The sequence below is a fragment of the Eucalyptus grandis genome, chromosome 7 (genome assembly GCF_016545825.1).
Source record: "Eucalyptus grandis isolate ANBG69807.140 chromosome 7, ASM1654582v1, whole genome shotgun sequence".
Classification (NCBI taxonomy): domain Eukaryota; kingdom Viridiplantae; phylum Streptophyta; class Magnoliopsida; order Myrtales; family Myrtaceae; genus Eucalyptus; species Eucalyptus grandis.
The window spans coordinates 41,774,834-41,792,132 of record NC_052618.1 but is presented as its reverse complement, the minus strand read 5'-3'; positions in this window follow the sequence as shown (position 1 = coordinate 41,792,132).

The window sequence follows — 17,299 nt, the reverse complement described above, 5'->3', positions numbered from 1 at the left end:
CCTTAGAGGGATCTATCTCGATACCCTTGTTACTAACCATAAATCCAAGAAGCTTTCCAGACTTTGCCCCAAATATGCATTTTACGGGGTTAAGCCTCAGCTTGAATTTCCTCAAACGGTCAAATAATCTTCTTAAGATTTCAACATGATCTTCACCTTGTCTTGACTTTGCATAAACTTCAATCTCCTTATGCATCATGTCATGGAATAGTGTCACCATGGCTCTTTGATATGCTGCCTCCACGTTCTTTAAACCAAAGGGCATAACTTTGTAGCAAAATGTTCCCCATGGGGTGATAAATGAAGTTTTAGTCTTATCATCCTCTTTCATTTGGATTTGGTTATAACCAGAAAATCCATCCATGAAGGAGAACAATTTAAATCCAACAGTACTGTCAACTAAAACATCAATGTGCGGCAAAGGAAAATCGTCCTTAAGGCTTGCCTTATTCAGATCACGGTAATCAACACATACTCGGACTCGTCCATCCTTTTTCATAACCGGGACTATATTAGCTATCCAATCCGCATATTGGGTGACTTCAATGAAACCAACATTTAAGAGCTTCATGACTTCTTCTTCAATCTTTTTCGACAATTCAGGTTTCGTCCTTCTGAGCTTTTGCTTTTTCGGCAGAATATTAGGATCAAGTGGTAACGCATGTTCCACGATCTCAGGATCTAAACCCGGCATATCGGCATACGACCAAGCAAAAATATCTCGATATTCTTTCAAAAGCCCAATTAGTCTATTGGCATCTACTTGAGAGAGACCTGCCCCAATCTTGGTTTCTTTAGGGTTGTCTAAATCTCCCAAATTTACAGTGACTGGCTATTCGGTGGTAGGAGGTTTGGACTCTTCATGTCTGAGCCATTCTTTTTCAATGTCTCGAGGATCATCTTCATTCTCTGAGTCGGAATAATCGGGTTCGTCAAAATCTTTTGAATGCAAATCCGAGCCATGTAAATGACTATCGTGATGTGAAATGTTATGCCTGAGATGTAATTGAAAAAAAATGGTTAGTATATGTACATCTAAATGAATACAATGTATGTAAATGTCATGAAAAACTTATTTTCAAATTCAATTTTTTTTTTTTTTTTGGAAAATTTATCGGGAACTAGTCCTCATGTCATTGGACGTCCTCGTTCCACTAAAACATGTAGAAACTATAGATCGTGTGGAGGCTCAGGCCTCAAAGCATCATCATAGAACTGATTTGGGCCCCACACGTCTATTAACAAAACATGAATTTTATTGATATGCGAAAATTGCATTACAACGTATATCATCTTGGATCTAGAAAGTTTATGATCCAGATTATTAAAAGCACAAGCGAATGAAATGAATAGAATTCCCTCAGGGAGAAATGAATGAAACTCCCTCGGGGGAGAAATGAATAGAATTCCCTCGCGGGGAGAAATGAATCGAATACAACTAAAAATTAATGCAAGAACTAGAAACATCCCTTACACAGTGGGAATTGTAGGCTCTTCATCTTTACCAATTGTGCCAACCAAACCATCTTCAAACAAATCAGCAAAGCGATAAACATTGGCCTCCTCTTCTTGCAAGAGCTTCGGTGGTCCAAGAAAGAAATCTTTCAAAGGTGGAGGCAAGAGACGTTGGTAGCTTTTACTTTTGATATTTGGGCCTTTGCGATTACCTTGATGCTTACGGTCACCTTGATAGCCCAAGCCTTCACGCTTGTTGATTTTGAGCACTTTAATAGGATCTGGCATGCCTTGGGCTAACTTACCCAAACCTTTCCCCATAGCAAAACCATTCTTGAGCAGTTCTCTACTTGCCATCAGGGAGGCCTTTGAGAACCGAGGCTTTCTGATAATCGACCCAACAGGCACATGAGTGACAAACACTATCTCAAACGAGTGATAGCTCGACTCTCCCTTGACCTCAGGCTCAATAAAATGTATGGCCGTGTTATGGAAAATCTCTACATCTCTTTCACGTCGGATAGTCACAATCTTTCCATCGATAGGAAGTTTCATCATTTGATGAAAACTAGAAGGAATGATCCCTGCAGCATGGATCCAAGGTCGTCCCAATAGCAGGCTAAAGTTGCTCGGGATATCCAATACTTGAAACTTTTGAGTCATGGTAATAGGGCCAATTGTCAGTAGTAAATCGATTTCCCCTATTGTTTCTCTCTTCATTCCATCAAAGGCTCGAACAGGAATTATTGGAGAAGAGACATTTTCCATTCCTATCCCCAATTTACGAAGGGTGGATAAAGGGCAAATGTTCAAGGCAGAGCCATTATCGATTAGGACCTTCGAAATCTTTGTCTCAAAATGTTGAGCGGACACATATAACGCCTTAGTGTGTGCTTGGCCCTCAGGAGGGAGGTCTCTCTCAGAGAAAGTAATTTGATCTCTTAGAAGTATTGCACCCACAAACTCCTCCAACTGTACTTCTCCAATGGCCTCGGGTACATGAACTTCATTTAAAATTTTGAGGAGAGCATTTCTATGCTTTTTAGAGGTCTTGAAGAGCTCCAATAGAGAAATCTGCACAGGCATCTTGCGCAATTGATCAATCACTTCAGCCTCACTTGTCTTGAGTGTTTTGAGGAGTTGTTCAGCTTCCTCATCAATTACGACCTTCTTTTCCTCACCTTCACGTAGTGGGTAGATTCGATCCGATCGGGTGACGGCGTCGATTTCATTTGTATTATAATTCCAAGGGACCGCCCTAGTGTCAAAAGTAGGAATCACTTTAGTGTTGGAACATTCACCTAATTCTGGTGGCAACTCGATCACAATGGGACCAAAACCCGTGTTTGAGATCTTGATTGCTCCAAAATTATCAACCAATGAGCTGACTTCAATAACATTCTTGGCAATTGTATCACTCCCACATGGGATTTTCCCTTTAGTCAGATCAATCACAACAGGTTCAATCATAGCCATGAAATCATCTTCGAATTCCTCTCCCCATCCATTAGGGACGATGTCTTTAGGGTTTTGAAAATAACTTGGAGGAGGAGTATACTTGACCATAAAGTCGTATTTTCCACTTGGTTGTCCCAAGGTGTCTACCACTTCACCCTTCTCACGGACTTTCTTCACAAATTCACGGTCTGAATGGAAAGTTTTGTATTCATCCTCCTCTGCGTTATATGAGTAGAACTCTTTATCCTTTGGCAAAATTGAAATAAAGTCTTCTTCATCATGAACGATGTGACCTTTCAACTGGTGATCATTGAATGGCATGTTTTGTTCTATCTCTTGGATATTCATCAGGAGTATATCCTCGTCAACATCCCCATAAATCATGTTGACATCTTCAGAATGCTTTGGAAGGGGATTTTGTTGGACATTCGGTGCTGAATCCTTGAAGGCGAGCAGCTTTTTATCCAGCAAATTCTGGATTTTATAACGGAGTACAAAACAATTATCTACATGATGACATTTTTCACCCATATGATACTCACATGTCTTATTAAGGTCGAATCCGGCAAACTTTGGTGGATTATTCCTCGGGATCTCTTTTGCGATAAGATGATTTTCGATTAGCATTGGAAGTAGTTGGGACATGGGCCTAGGCAGTGGAGTAAATTGCCTTTGAGGGGCTTTTCCTTTGTGCTCAAAATTTCTAGAAGAACCCCCTACTTCCATGGCAGGTTTATGAATTTGAGGATTATACGGCTTATGAGAAGAGGAATTTTGTACATAGGCGATCTCCACAGTCGATTCTTTATCCCTCTTCGGGGTATATCGACAATTTGTGTTCTCAGACAACCTTCCTTCTCGCATGATCCCCTCGATGCGTTCTCCCAACTCTACAAATGTAGCAAAGTTCATACAAGTATGGTTGTACATCTTCTCAAAAAGATCACGAGGCATAGCCTGAAGCAGCAATTTCATGGTCTCTTTCTCAGACAATGGCGGTTTTACTTGAGACGCGGTGACCCTCCATCTTTGGGTGTAGGCCCTAAATGATTCAGTTCTCCTTTTCTCGGCCCGGACTAATTCCTCCCGAGTCGGAGCAATTTCAGTATTGAATTTGTATTGCTGAAGGAATTCATCAACGAGATCTTCCCAAGTACGGATTTTCTCCATGTCCAACTCTATGAACCAGGTTAACGTAGGACCAACCAGGCTGTCCTGAAATGAATTGATCAAGAGTGGGGGATTATCTGAATAACGGGCCATCTTGCCCAGGTAGTACTTCAAATGTGTCTTAGGACAGCCGATGCCGTCATATTTTCTTGTGAACTCTGGCTCCTTATAGAATTCAGGGACCGTAACTTTGGCAAAGGGCGACAATTTATCAAACCCTTGCAACTGATAGCCTTGCAGCACACAAAGGTGCTCTTCGATCTTTGCTAGGCGCCTTGAATTCTCTTCATCGAAGTGCGGAGTCGAAATCTCTTTAGATGAAGGCTCTGGACCGATAACTATCGGGATTGCAGTGAGAATCTCTTCCGCATGCATTTTTGCCACGGGCTCTACTACCAGCACTTTAGGAGGCGCGGTAGGAATATTCATGGTAGAAGAAGCAGAATTTACAGACGTCAAGTTTTTGACTTGGCTAGAGAGATCGGCCAATAACGTCATCATTTGTGCCATTTGATTCTCCATATTAATGACACGGGCTCGGGTATCTTCGTTTTCCATCTTTATTTGGCGGCGAGTTCGTATAACAAATCTTTCTTCAGCCGTTTTTTTCAAAACCTCCTGTAAAAGAAAATGATTCGGATTAGTACCAATCAAAAGAAACCATTAAAGTACAAACCCTAGTCAATTTTATATTTTCTTGAGATGAAATAATGATAAGAAGTATATATGATCCCAGTATCATATAACATCCTCTTATCAAAATTTCCTCGAAAGAAATTATACAATTGAAAAGGAACGACGACAAATATTTAATCAGAATGCCCCTTTTCTAAAAGTTACATGAAAATGCTCATGAATTTCATTCATTTCATCGAACAATTACAAGGGAAACATAATCTTGCTTTCTTGAGGCTTACAAAGTAGTTCGATTTTACAAGGGATGTTTACATGGGATATGAAAATGAATACAAGTAAACCTCAATATAAAGGAGGGAAACACAAATGAAATCCCTTTACAAGAAAAGCATATGAAATGAAAACCTAAGTACTAGGCAAGATCGTGCGGAGACGCTTGTTTTCATGGGCCAATCATTCCTCAATGAACAGGACACTGTTTTCTTGCTCCTGAATATGAGCTTGCTGAAGTCTTTGAGGCTCGGGAATATTCGGCAACTGAACCTTGAGCTCAAGTTCTACTTGACGGTATATGTAATCGATGGTAGCTTGATGAGTCTTCATCTCTCCTTCCAAATCAGCTTCATCGATGGCAACCACATGATGCGAGGAATGGGAGTACCAAATCCCAATAGCAGCTTGAATTGCGGCCTTGATATGGTCAATTTGGTTTTCCTTGATGACTTTATCGTGATAATCAATACGATATAACCCCAACTTGAGGATTGGCGGGATCGTTTGAAGCGCGCGATATTGGTGGAGTACCCTTAAAGGGTAATATGACGTTAAACCTGTCAGTCCCATGAGGGGAAGTGGATTCTCAACTCCACTAAAAAGGCGCACCTCGAGATTCCCAAGCCACCGAGCATGCCATTGAATTAAGCTATGGTTGAGATTTTTGAGGAAATGGAACCACATAGAGAAAGACCATGATGGAAAGAATTCGTTTTGTTGGGAAAATCTAAGAATTGGATGATGATGTTTTGTGACATCAATAATCTTCATGTGAGGGGCAAACTCTTTGATATGTGAAAAGAGCCAAATTTGGAGAAGTCCTAATGGGGCTCTAAGAGTTCCTCGACCATTTGCTTTAAACCGATTAAGATACACAAAAGTTTCGGCAAGGATCATATGTGTGAAACAATTAAATGCGCACACTTGGTTGACAATGTGTGTGACTAAAGGATCCATTGTTTTTCGGGTATATGGGAATATCACAAAACCAAATAATATGAGTAGGAAGACATGAGGAATTTGGTTCCCAGATTTAGGTTTAAGGCTATGGAAATGTTCTTCAAGGAAATTATAAGGCATGGCATGAGAGTTTCCATTAAGAATATCATCAATTTTATCATAAGGGATATTGAGGAATTGACTTAGAAGAGAGATTGGATTTTGGCCAATAGAAGGAGTGACAAAACCTAAAGAAGCTTTACCTAATCCAATGGCTTTCTAGAACTCCTCAATTGTAGGGGTCAATTCATATTGATTAAACACTGTCGCGACCAAATTTTTCGAGGTGTGAACCACCTAGGGTTTGGCTAATGGATTATTAAGCTTAGACTTAACTCGGGCTCTCCCAAGCCCATACCAATTCGCGACTTTCGGTTCAAGTTCTTAACATGCAATTTTTTTTAATTAGGAGTCGCCACTAATCTATTTTTGGTGAGTCGATTAGAAACCCAAGTAAAGTAACGAGAGTTTTACTTTACTTCTACGAACCAGAGATTTGGGTACGGGGACTTGATTACGCTAGATTTCTCTAACGCCCTTTCGGTACCATTTCTTTTATTTAAAAAAAAGGTTTTGCAGGGAGCTTGAATTGATTTTAAACTAATTCCCTAACCTATGAGGTGTTCATGCAGATGCGCAAACCACCAATTTAACACTCAAGTAAAGCGGAAAATAAATTGCAGGGCTTACTTTAAAGCAACGAAAGCATCTGCAATGTTAGATCAGAATTCACATCAACAACCCTAGATATGATTTCTAATTAACACACAATTTCTTTTTTTTTATTTTCACTTAATTAATGAGAATCATGCTTTATGCAATGCATGCCACTAATTCAACATAAAATGATATAACATGGCAACATGACTTAGCTATATGACCTAAGCAATATGACATAGCTAAGCATGTAGTCTATCCTAAGCATGAGATGATTTATTCTAAATAATTTTTTTTGTATTTTCTATGAGATTCGAAATTAAAGAAATGCAACATTTAAATATGCAATCTAAATTAATCTAACGACTGGCAATTTCTAATTAAATGGACCTAACAAAAATCACTAAATGACGTGCATTGTATGAGCATAATTCTATATGACGTGCACATGGTTTTTATTCTAAATAAGCATGCAATTTATTCTAGTATGCAGTGACATGCAAAAGATGCATTAATTTTACATGACATATGCATAATGACTTTTTTTTTTGTGTTTTTCCTTTTTTTCCCTTTTTTTTTTAAAAAATTTCAAAATTAATAATTGCCAAATAATTCAACATGCAATCCAAATTTAAAACTAACATCCTATGTATTTTTGGATTTTTATTTAAAAATTCGAAATAAGATTGCAATCCTAAATATTCAAGATAACAACAAACCTAATCCTAATTAAAAAAAAATTTGGATTTTTTCTTTTCTTATGAAAATAAAATTGATTTAAACACCACGACATCAAATCAAGCAAGATAATGTTGATATCCAAAATTGGCGAACCATATCTCGCGCATGAGATCGGGTTGACCAATTTTAAAATTAAATCGCGAATCGAATCTCGGGCTTGAGATTAGATTGTCAATTTTTATAAGAGATTGCGAGTCGGATTTCGGGCGCGAAAATCGGACTGTCAATCCCTAGCTTGAAGGACTATTTCATGTTGGGATATCAATATAGTAAGGAACAATTCCACTAAAACAGAATATTAAAGAAATAATAATAACAATAAAAAATAAAAGAAAAACTACCTAATCTGATTTTTCTTTTTTTTTCTTTTGCGTTTTGCTTTCCAACCGAGGATAGTGCTCGTGGTGGCTGGTCACCAAAGGTGATAGGTCGCCGATGTTCGAAGCTCCGGCGAGGACCGGCAACGGGTGGATCGGGTGGCGGTCCGTGGCAGCAGCGGGACGCGGGTGGCGTCGCGGTGTCGGCGACGGGAGGTGCAGGCAGAGGAAGACGCGCGGTCGTCGGCACTCGAGTTGCAGCGTGGCCCGGTATTGCGGTGGCGTCGGCACGAGCTCGCTTGGTGCGGAGGATTCCGGCGGCGTGGTGGGCGGATTGCGGACGGGGCAAGGAAGTAGCGTCGTCGCGGATCGGCTCGGCGGTGGCTTCGTCGGGTTAGTGGAGCGGTATGGCAGCAGCGTCGGAATCGTGGGTCGGCGCGGCATGGGGAGGAAAGCGGTAGCTTCACTTGGACTCCGGGCTAGGTAGATTCGCGGTCGGATCAAGGGCGAGAGGAGATGCGTGCGGCAGCAGCTTGGACCACCGGCGAAGGACGTCGCGGGCCGAGAAAATTCAGGTGCAGGTGTAGATTGGAAGCGGGGCCATATGGTGTGGTGGCGCGGTGAGGCGCCGCCGGCTGTCGCAAGGAGGGCGAGTCGAGAATCGGATCCGGTAGGAGGGAGGCAGGAGTGGAAACAGTAGAAGGAATGGGGTGATGAACAGTAAATGTCCAATCACCTTTACCCCTTTTACTTTTTTCTTCACTTTTTCCCTTTCTTCCCTGTTTGTGCTTCTCTCCTTCTCTCGAGGACTCCACGGACGGCTCCCTAAAGCACCAAAATTCTCTTCCCTTTCAATGGATTTTGACTTCAAAACCAAGAAAAGCCCCCTTTTCTCTCATCGTACGCGGCTCCCTTTATAGGCAAATAAGATATAATCTTCGTGAGATATTTCATCCAACAAAAGGATTGCCGGTAACCTCTTGATCAAAGAATATTTTTATTCTTCTTATCTCCCGAATATCTCTAATGATTTTATCGCCTATTGATAAAGATGAGATTGCAATACAGTTTTCTCAATTTTCAAAAATCATTAGAATATCGCATCAAATCTTAATTTTTTTCACAAGATTATTGATTAAAAAAACAACGGGCTTGGGCTAATTTGCTCCTTTCGTGGGCTTAGTCCGACTTGTCAATTTAAGCTCAGAAACGTTAATTCGAACCTGTCCACCATCGGTCCAATAAATAAAATGTACCTAAATTTATATGCTATGCAATTAATATTTTTTTCAGGAATAAAATTAACCCCTAATTTTTATGTAATAAATGACTAAATGGATTGTCAAAATTTAGGTGTCAACAAACACGAAAGTAGTCGCAGGATTCCAAAAATGAGCCAATGCTTTGACCATTGCAATACGTGGTTCGACTTTTAATAAAGTCGGGAGGAAGCCTATGCGCTTTTCCACGTAGTCTTGAGATTCCCAGGCACAGGGATCACGTCCACTTCAGGTCCACCCATCTAATCTAAACTTAAAGGGGCATACATGATTAAAACATATCGTCGCTGAAATATAAAATTGCATAATTGAAATATGGAAAGTAAAAGATAAGCACAATGAAGAAGGAACGATATCTTACCCACCAGACACATGACAAACACATCACATGTCGCATGAAACTGTGAGGTTTTGACGCCTAAGGTGAGGGTACTAAAAGGCTCAAGGTTCTCATCCCAAAGGATAAAAATAGTTTACCCACCGCTACTATCGTCGGTCAGTGCTATCTTTATCGGTTGGGATGAGCAGGTTTATGTAAGTAATGGATTACCACGAGCATCCACTCGCAGATTCCACCCATAAACCCTCCTAAGGTCCTAAATTGGGCGATTGGGGTTTTAGACCGCGGTTGTGTGTGCGGTGTCGTGCTAAAGCTGGTAAACATGCATTTAAATTTAAAAATCCAGCACTTCAATATAAACCCACATACATTCATTCATCTTTACACCACCTGCAAAACAAAGGGTTTACAAGCACGCCTCCCCTTATAACTTCCACCTACAAAACCATTTAACACGAGATTAACGACTAACCTGATTTTCCACGCGACTTTGACATGCAGACGATCCTACATAAGACATGTTAGTCAAAACACAACAACCATTTTTAAACGGCTTCAAGTCCTCTTAACCTAGTAACCAGTTCCCAGTGGAGTCGCCAAGCCTGTTGCGACCCGATCTCGCCGCCCCTCGAAATGTCCAAGGAGGGGAAAGGTCGGGTTTAGGGGTACTTTAATCACAAGAGTTTCCTCACGAGATCACGAGCTCTCCCAAGCTCGTACCCCGCGCGACATCGGATTTATTTATACGATTTAAGTATTTAACAACCTAAAAAATATATAGGAGTCGCCACTAACCTCATTTTGGGGGTCGGCTAGAAACCTAATCGAGGGTCGGGAGTGTTCCCTCGATTCCTACGTAACCAGATATTTAGGTTCGGGGACTTGTGTTATGTTAATATTACTATTAGCGCAATTTCGGTACCTAAATAGTATGTGGTGTTTTTCCTAACATGTTAATGCATTTCTTTTTATATTTTTAGAATCGTCAATTCTATACTAAATTATCATGCGTGGTGGATTACTTTCATTCTATTCTATTCCTAAGAAATGAAAGGAAAACAAACAATCAAAATGAAATTTGCATGACATAAAGTAAACAATCAAGAAAAGCAGTTAAACCTAATCATGCGGGAAAACAAACAATCAAAATGAAATTTGCATGACATGAAGTAAACAATCAAGAAAAGCAGTTAAACCTAATCATGCAACTCTAAAAAATATAAAAGAGAAAACAATTGGGAAAGAAAGAAAACCTGCAACTCGTCGGGTTTTATACAATACATGGAACCCGAAACATATGTTAGGAAAACAAATAGTACAAGACAATGGTCGGAATGGACATCGACCTCCACCATCTTCAGGCTTTATCCATGTTCATGATCCTATTCTAAACCTAATCTAAGAAATTTGGATGACTAGATGCATACAAATGAAAGAAATAAATTTCTAAATCAAATGATATGTAAACGATGCAAAACTAACATCATCTGAAAGATTAAGATGAATCTTAAGACTTCCTAATAGGGTTCAAGTCCAATCAAGATCTAATTGATGATCAAAAATGATATTTGTGAAAATGCGCATGTCAACCACAAATAAGACAAAATACAATGCATGTTTAATGGTTCATAAGACCACCTAGACAATGCACAAAAATGTGAAACTTGCACATGACATACGGTTGAATGCGAAAAAAAAATGTTTTGGTAAACATTTAACCCTAAATCAGAATGTAAAGAAGTCACACAAGTCATTAACATCGCAAAGTGACTTGGAACTAAGAATATCATGCTTGACAAATTTCAATTGCAATTAGCTAAATGGGTGCATGATATTCACATCAAATAAGATTCAAATATGATATGCTATGCATTAATGCAAAACTTGTAATACATGTTTCAAATGTCAAGCAGACAATGAAGCACAAGTTTCATGCAGACAACTTCATCAAAAAATCATCATAGATTTCATAGCACGAATGAAAATCAGTCTAATCTATCCTCTGAATTTCCAGAATCAAACATTGATATGGTAACATTCATTAGGCAAGGCAAACGATAGTCAAATTGCACATATAATATGTCTATGGAAAGCTTGAAAAGTCTATTACAAATCTCTAGAAGACGTTAAGTCCTAATAATATCATCTACCAGCTTGTTCCAGTTAAAACAAAAAATTGTAGTAGGTCAAAACAACAAATCAACCTAAAAACTACTGCAGAATTGACAGACTTTGTCGGTATTTTTCGATGACCGAATGATGTCCATTCAAGGCGTGCAACATATCAAATCAAAGCTCAAATGATGTAGGCCATGCATCCTTTCTAAACAAACATTTACAAAAATGCATGTCACCGATAACTTTGCTAACTCTACTTGTGAAAAAATAGTAGTTTTGGTATTGGCACTATTCATTCTATTAATGTCAAGAAAAACAATTGCAGCCGGGCTCAACCAATATATTTGAAGTATTCCATAGCACATAGATCACAAAAACAACATGGTAATACTTCCAGCGACATAGCAAGTAACTAATAGAACCCATTATAGACAAAGATGAACAAGAGGGTAATTAACAAATTGAAGTATCAAAATGCACCTATGTTGTAATCCTCTTATCCATGGAAATATAGAAACAATGCTATTGGTACTAGTTTCTTAATCCTTCTGATGTAAACGAAGATAATGATGTATAGTCTCATGAGTAGCCTCAGCTTCCAATGCCTTACCATCGGAGGATAACAAGACCGAGCTCATGAGACCCTTCACTTTTTCCAATAATCATTCCCTCAATAGAAAAAAAAACGAACAACATGAGTTTCCTCTCATTGACTAAACATGCAGAATGCTGAAGCAGAATAGGTATGAATCAAATTCAAATATGCTCAGCAGAAGTTGACCAAGTACTCTGTACATGTTTACTCATCCATGTACAGTGAGAGGGAAACAAGAAATAGAAGCACGCATACAAATCCTGTTCATACGTGAAAAGTCATTACTTTTTTCTTCTACCCACCAACAGGCCCACAATTGATTGACTAAAAAAACTATCACAATGATCAAATGCATCATCACTAGATATGTGTCTAATATGAAAATTTCAAGAACAAATCCCCAAACGTATAGCTACTAAATTTGAAATGAAAAGAAACAAAACAAAAGCAAATTTTATACGACATATAAAATGAATTGATTAAGTGGTGGAAAGCCCTATGTCAGAATCTGAATCAAAACATACACTGATCTAGTTCAGGAATTTTATTGAACAAGTGTTAGACACTTCGGCCAAAGGATCTAGATGCGGAAATAAGAGAGAAGTCATATTCAAACTTATCACAGAGGCTCGAACGTCATTGGATTTCATGCAGGAGTAATCGAGCATTCGATCTCTCCCCTCAGCAGAAACAGCGCATGCGAATTAAACACCTCACCTGACTTCACCGGTCGCTGGGAACCACGACCTATAGAAGAGAGCGTTCCTTCTGACGTCGTAGAACAAACTCGTGCTCTACTGACAGGCGTGGCGATTCCAATGGTTTTCAGTCTCGCTTCAAGAAGATGCTAGGTTCGGTCGGTTCAATGGCTGAATCGACAAGAGGAGGATCCTCCATCGTCCGTCGGCGTGAAAAAAGCACATGTTCAAAGGGAACAAAGAAAATGAGAGCTGAGAAGGAAAACCCTTGGAAATGACTTAATCGAGAGAAAAATCGTTGGCGAACCTTCTCCGGACTCAGCGCAGATCTGAGCCTCGCACCTCCAACTCCTCAACCGGCAGTTGCTCAAACCAGCTGGATCGAGAGATTCCGATCCTCAAAGATAGAGTCGAGAGAAAAACCCCAACGGTAGATGATGAACAGGAAGATGATCGGAAGCCACTATCGTCACCGCTATTGATCGAGCTTCGGATCTCTATCCTCGGAGCTCGGAGCACGGAGTCAGCGCCGAGGCGAGCAGGCGGTTGATAACAAACGGAAGAGGTCGAACCAAGCTCCGCCGCTTCCGCCGTCGCTGCTACCGACGCCAATCAGTTTCGAAAATTGAATCCTCGAGCAAACTCCTCGCCGAATAGATGACACACCTCCAATCGCGCACTGGCGGAGGAAAACTCTAGCCTTTGACGAGAACCGCAGAGAAAGAGGGAGAGAGAACCCTCGATCAAGAGAGAGTCCCCAAAAGAGAGAATCCGAGAGAGCCTTCGAGAGAGCGATAATCCCCTCAGCAAGAGAATACGTCCCAGAGCGTCCGCGCGCGAACAATTTTTTTAGAGAGAGAGAGACCTCCCCGGGAGAGAAAAAAAAATCGTCAAATGGCCTCCCCTTTTGCACGAGCATTTCCCCTTTTTATTCATTTTTTTTCTTTTTTTTTTCCTTTTCCTCCTTTTTTTTTTTTTGGTTTTGTTTTCTTCTCTTTTGTTTTTTTTTTTTTTATATTTGTATTCATTCACCATTTTTTTTGTCTTTTTATTTCTTTTTCTTCTTTTCTCTCTTTTTTTTTTTTCATTTTCCTTTTATTTCTAATTTTTTTCTTTTCATTTCATTTCATTTTTTTCTTTTTGTTTTGTTTTGTTTTGTTTTCTTCTTCTTCTTCTTCTTTTTCTTTTTGTTTTGTTTTCTTTGTTTTCTTTTTGGCTCTTTATTATTATTTTTTTATATTTTTGCAAACAATGGATGATTAAAATGTCGACGAAAATTTCGGGTGTCGACATGAAGGAGTAGGAAAAATTAATTCATGAGAGAGAATTTGATCGAAGATGACAGTTTAGTTTTGGAAAAGAGTAAAGTGAATTTTAGAATGTGAATTTAGGCAATTTAATTTTTGAAAAGATATTAGAAAAAGTGTAATTTTTGGAAACAATTTTTAGGAAATAAATCATTATTTGAAATAGAGAATATACATTGAAGATCACACAATCAATCAATGATTTACTTCATATTAAATAAAGAAGCTTAAAACGTGTACCTAATTTTATTGTAAAATAAAACTTACATGTTAAAATTTAAATAATAAACTATAAACCGAGGTATGTTACTCATATCTATGTAGGATAAAGTCATTTGGCTTTGAATATGATCACTTGTGTGCAAGTTGTCTTTGGATATGACTAAAAGTTCATAACTTTGTCTTGAATATCACCAACTACTACTTGAATATGACCAATTGATTGAGAAATAATTTTAGTATGATTACCTATCTGCTCATATTCAACTTGAGCAAATGAATTAGTAACACCGAATTCATTTTAAATATGTTCAGATGAATTCTTTTCTAAAGGCCTTGTGAATATATTGGTTAATTAAAGTTTTGATTTAACAAACTAAATATTAACATCACCGTTATGCACATGATCACAAACAAAATGGTACTTAATTTCAATATACTTAACTCTTCAATGAAGAATATGATTCTTTATCAAGTTAATTGCATTGGCATTGTCACACTTGATTGCAATGTTGAATTATTCAAATTTAACTTTAAAATCACTTAATTGTTACTTCATTCACAGGATTTGAGCACATCATCTTACAACAGTTACATACTCGCTTCGACGGTTGGAAGTGCAACGTGTTTTGCTTTTGGAATACTAGCATACCAATATGGAAGTGCAACTATGTTTTACTTTTGGAAAACTAGAATACTAATATACAACTCATCAGTCGACATATCCCTACAATGTTTTTTCTATCTATGCAACATCTAGCAAAGTCAGCATAATAAGTATAAATTGAGAACCTTTGGGATATCATAGTCTAATTTAGGATATGTATCAACATACTTAACTATTTGTTTGACAACAATAAAATGTGATTCCTTAAGATTGGGACAAAGTACAGCTCAAGTGCCAAAACTTGGCACGAATGGACAATTAAGTGCCAAAAGTTAGGAAAGTGACATTTAAGTGTCACTTTTTTTTTAAAAAGTGAGACACTTAAGTCTCATTTCTAGTGATTCCCACCAGAAATCCTACGTGGTAATTTTTTATTATTTTTTCGTTTACGTGGCTCGCCAAAATGCTGACTCAACAAAACACAAAAAAGGCAAAAACGACATCGTTTTTGAGTGGATTTGAATGTTAATATAAAAATTAATTTAATTAAATTATAAAAATAAATAAATAAATAAATAAATTTTTTTTTTTTTTTTTTAAAAGGTGGGGAAGATGAGGCAGCAACTAAGGGCTAAGCCCTTGCTATCGCCAGGAAGGGCTAGCGACGGTGGGGGAAGCGTCGACCAGGTTGCCGAGGCCCCGGTCGACGACAACGGGAGGCGGCGAGGGCTCGTGGTCGGCCGAGGCTGGTGACCTCTCGCCAACCCCTCCTCCCTCCTTCGCCGCCCGTTCCCGGCGACAGCGGCAACAGCGAGGGTTCAGCCCTCGTCGTCTCCCTCCCCCTCCCCCTTTTAAATATTTGTATTTGTGTTTTTAAATGTTTTAAATAAATTTTGTTTTAAATTAAATTAAATTAATTTATATCACGTCGAGACAAAATGACATCATTTTTTCTCTGATTTTGACACTTAAGTGTTCTTTTTTATGCTAAGTTTTGATACTCCAGTGTATTCGTACCTACTTAAGATTGTATTGAAATCCAATACACATACATATATTGAAGAAAATGCCAGGTGTAAAAGCAATGTGATATAATCAACCCGTTTTGCCCTTATCATCTTTGTCAAGCTTGGAGGAGTGAGGCATAGGTGTCTCTATTTTCTTGCAATTATCTATTCCAAATTTCTTGATGCATTGTTTTGCACACTTTTCTTGACAGATGAAAGTGCTTTATTTTGTTTGATTTACTTGAAGATCGGAAGAACTTCAATTCTTCTATCATACTCAATTCTAAATCACTCCGCATTGACTTAGAAAATTTTTTACACAAGTATTCGTTACTAGAGTCAAAGATAATATTATTAACATATATATGGATGAGAAGAATATCCTTATATTCATTTATAATTAAGACTATGATGCCATTTTTACCTTTCAAAAACCTTTTTCGATCAGGAAGCTGTTCAATCTTTCATACCAAGCACGGGATGTTTGTTTGAGACCATACATGGCTTTCTTTAACCTATAAACATGATCAATCTTTTTCAATTTTCAAAACTAGAAGATTGTTCTACACACACTTCTTCTTTGATGTAATCAATAAGAATGCATTCTTTACATCCATTGTCGTTTAAAATCATAGCAACAAGCATAAGTAAGAAAACTCTTTATGGTTCTAACTTGATCATAAGATGTATAGGTTCCATCGTAATCAATTCATTCTTCTTGTGAGTATCCTTTGATCACAAGTTTTGCTTTATTTCTATGTCTTAATCATTCAACTTATTTCTAAATACCCGTTTAGTTTACTTGATGACTTAGGAACAAGTTCCTATACTTCGTTGATTTTGGATTGATGAAGTTCTTCTTACACTACTCTTATCCAACTTTCGCATGAAAGTGCTTTATGTGATAACATGAGTAGAAAGATACGTCAACGTATCAAGATAGCATCTAAAACTTTGCATACTGAGTTTTATAGTGGTTCGGCATAATAAGCTTATGTTCACTTTCTCACGCTAATAGTCTATTAACTAGATTCCACTAATAATTTAGAAATAAGTTATAATAGTAAATGCTACTTGAATTCAAGCACTTCTCCTCAAAATAGGTGTTGTTTACTCAAGTTGATAGGACTCACTATCTCCCATTTAAACATAAACTATCACTTTGCCAATACTTTTCAAAAGATGACAATTGAGTGCTCATGAAAAATAAAATGATAATAAGTGAAACTCTTTTAGACTTTGGAATTTTGTCTCTTGATCTCTCTTTTTCTCTTTGACGTCTTGGTCTTCTTTTACACTCCTCAGCATCCAGAACTTCCAATTTGGAGAATTTTCAAGAAGATCAATCTCCAAACTAGCCATTTGATAACTGTTGAAAATGGGGAAAAGTGTCAAAAAAGTCTTAAACTTTTTAGCTTTGTG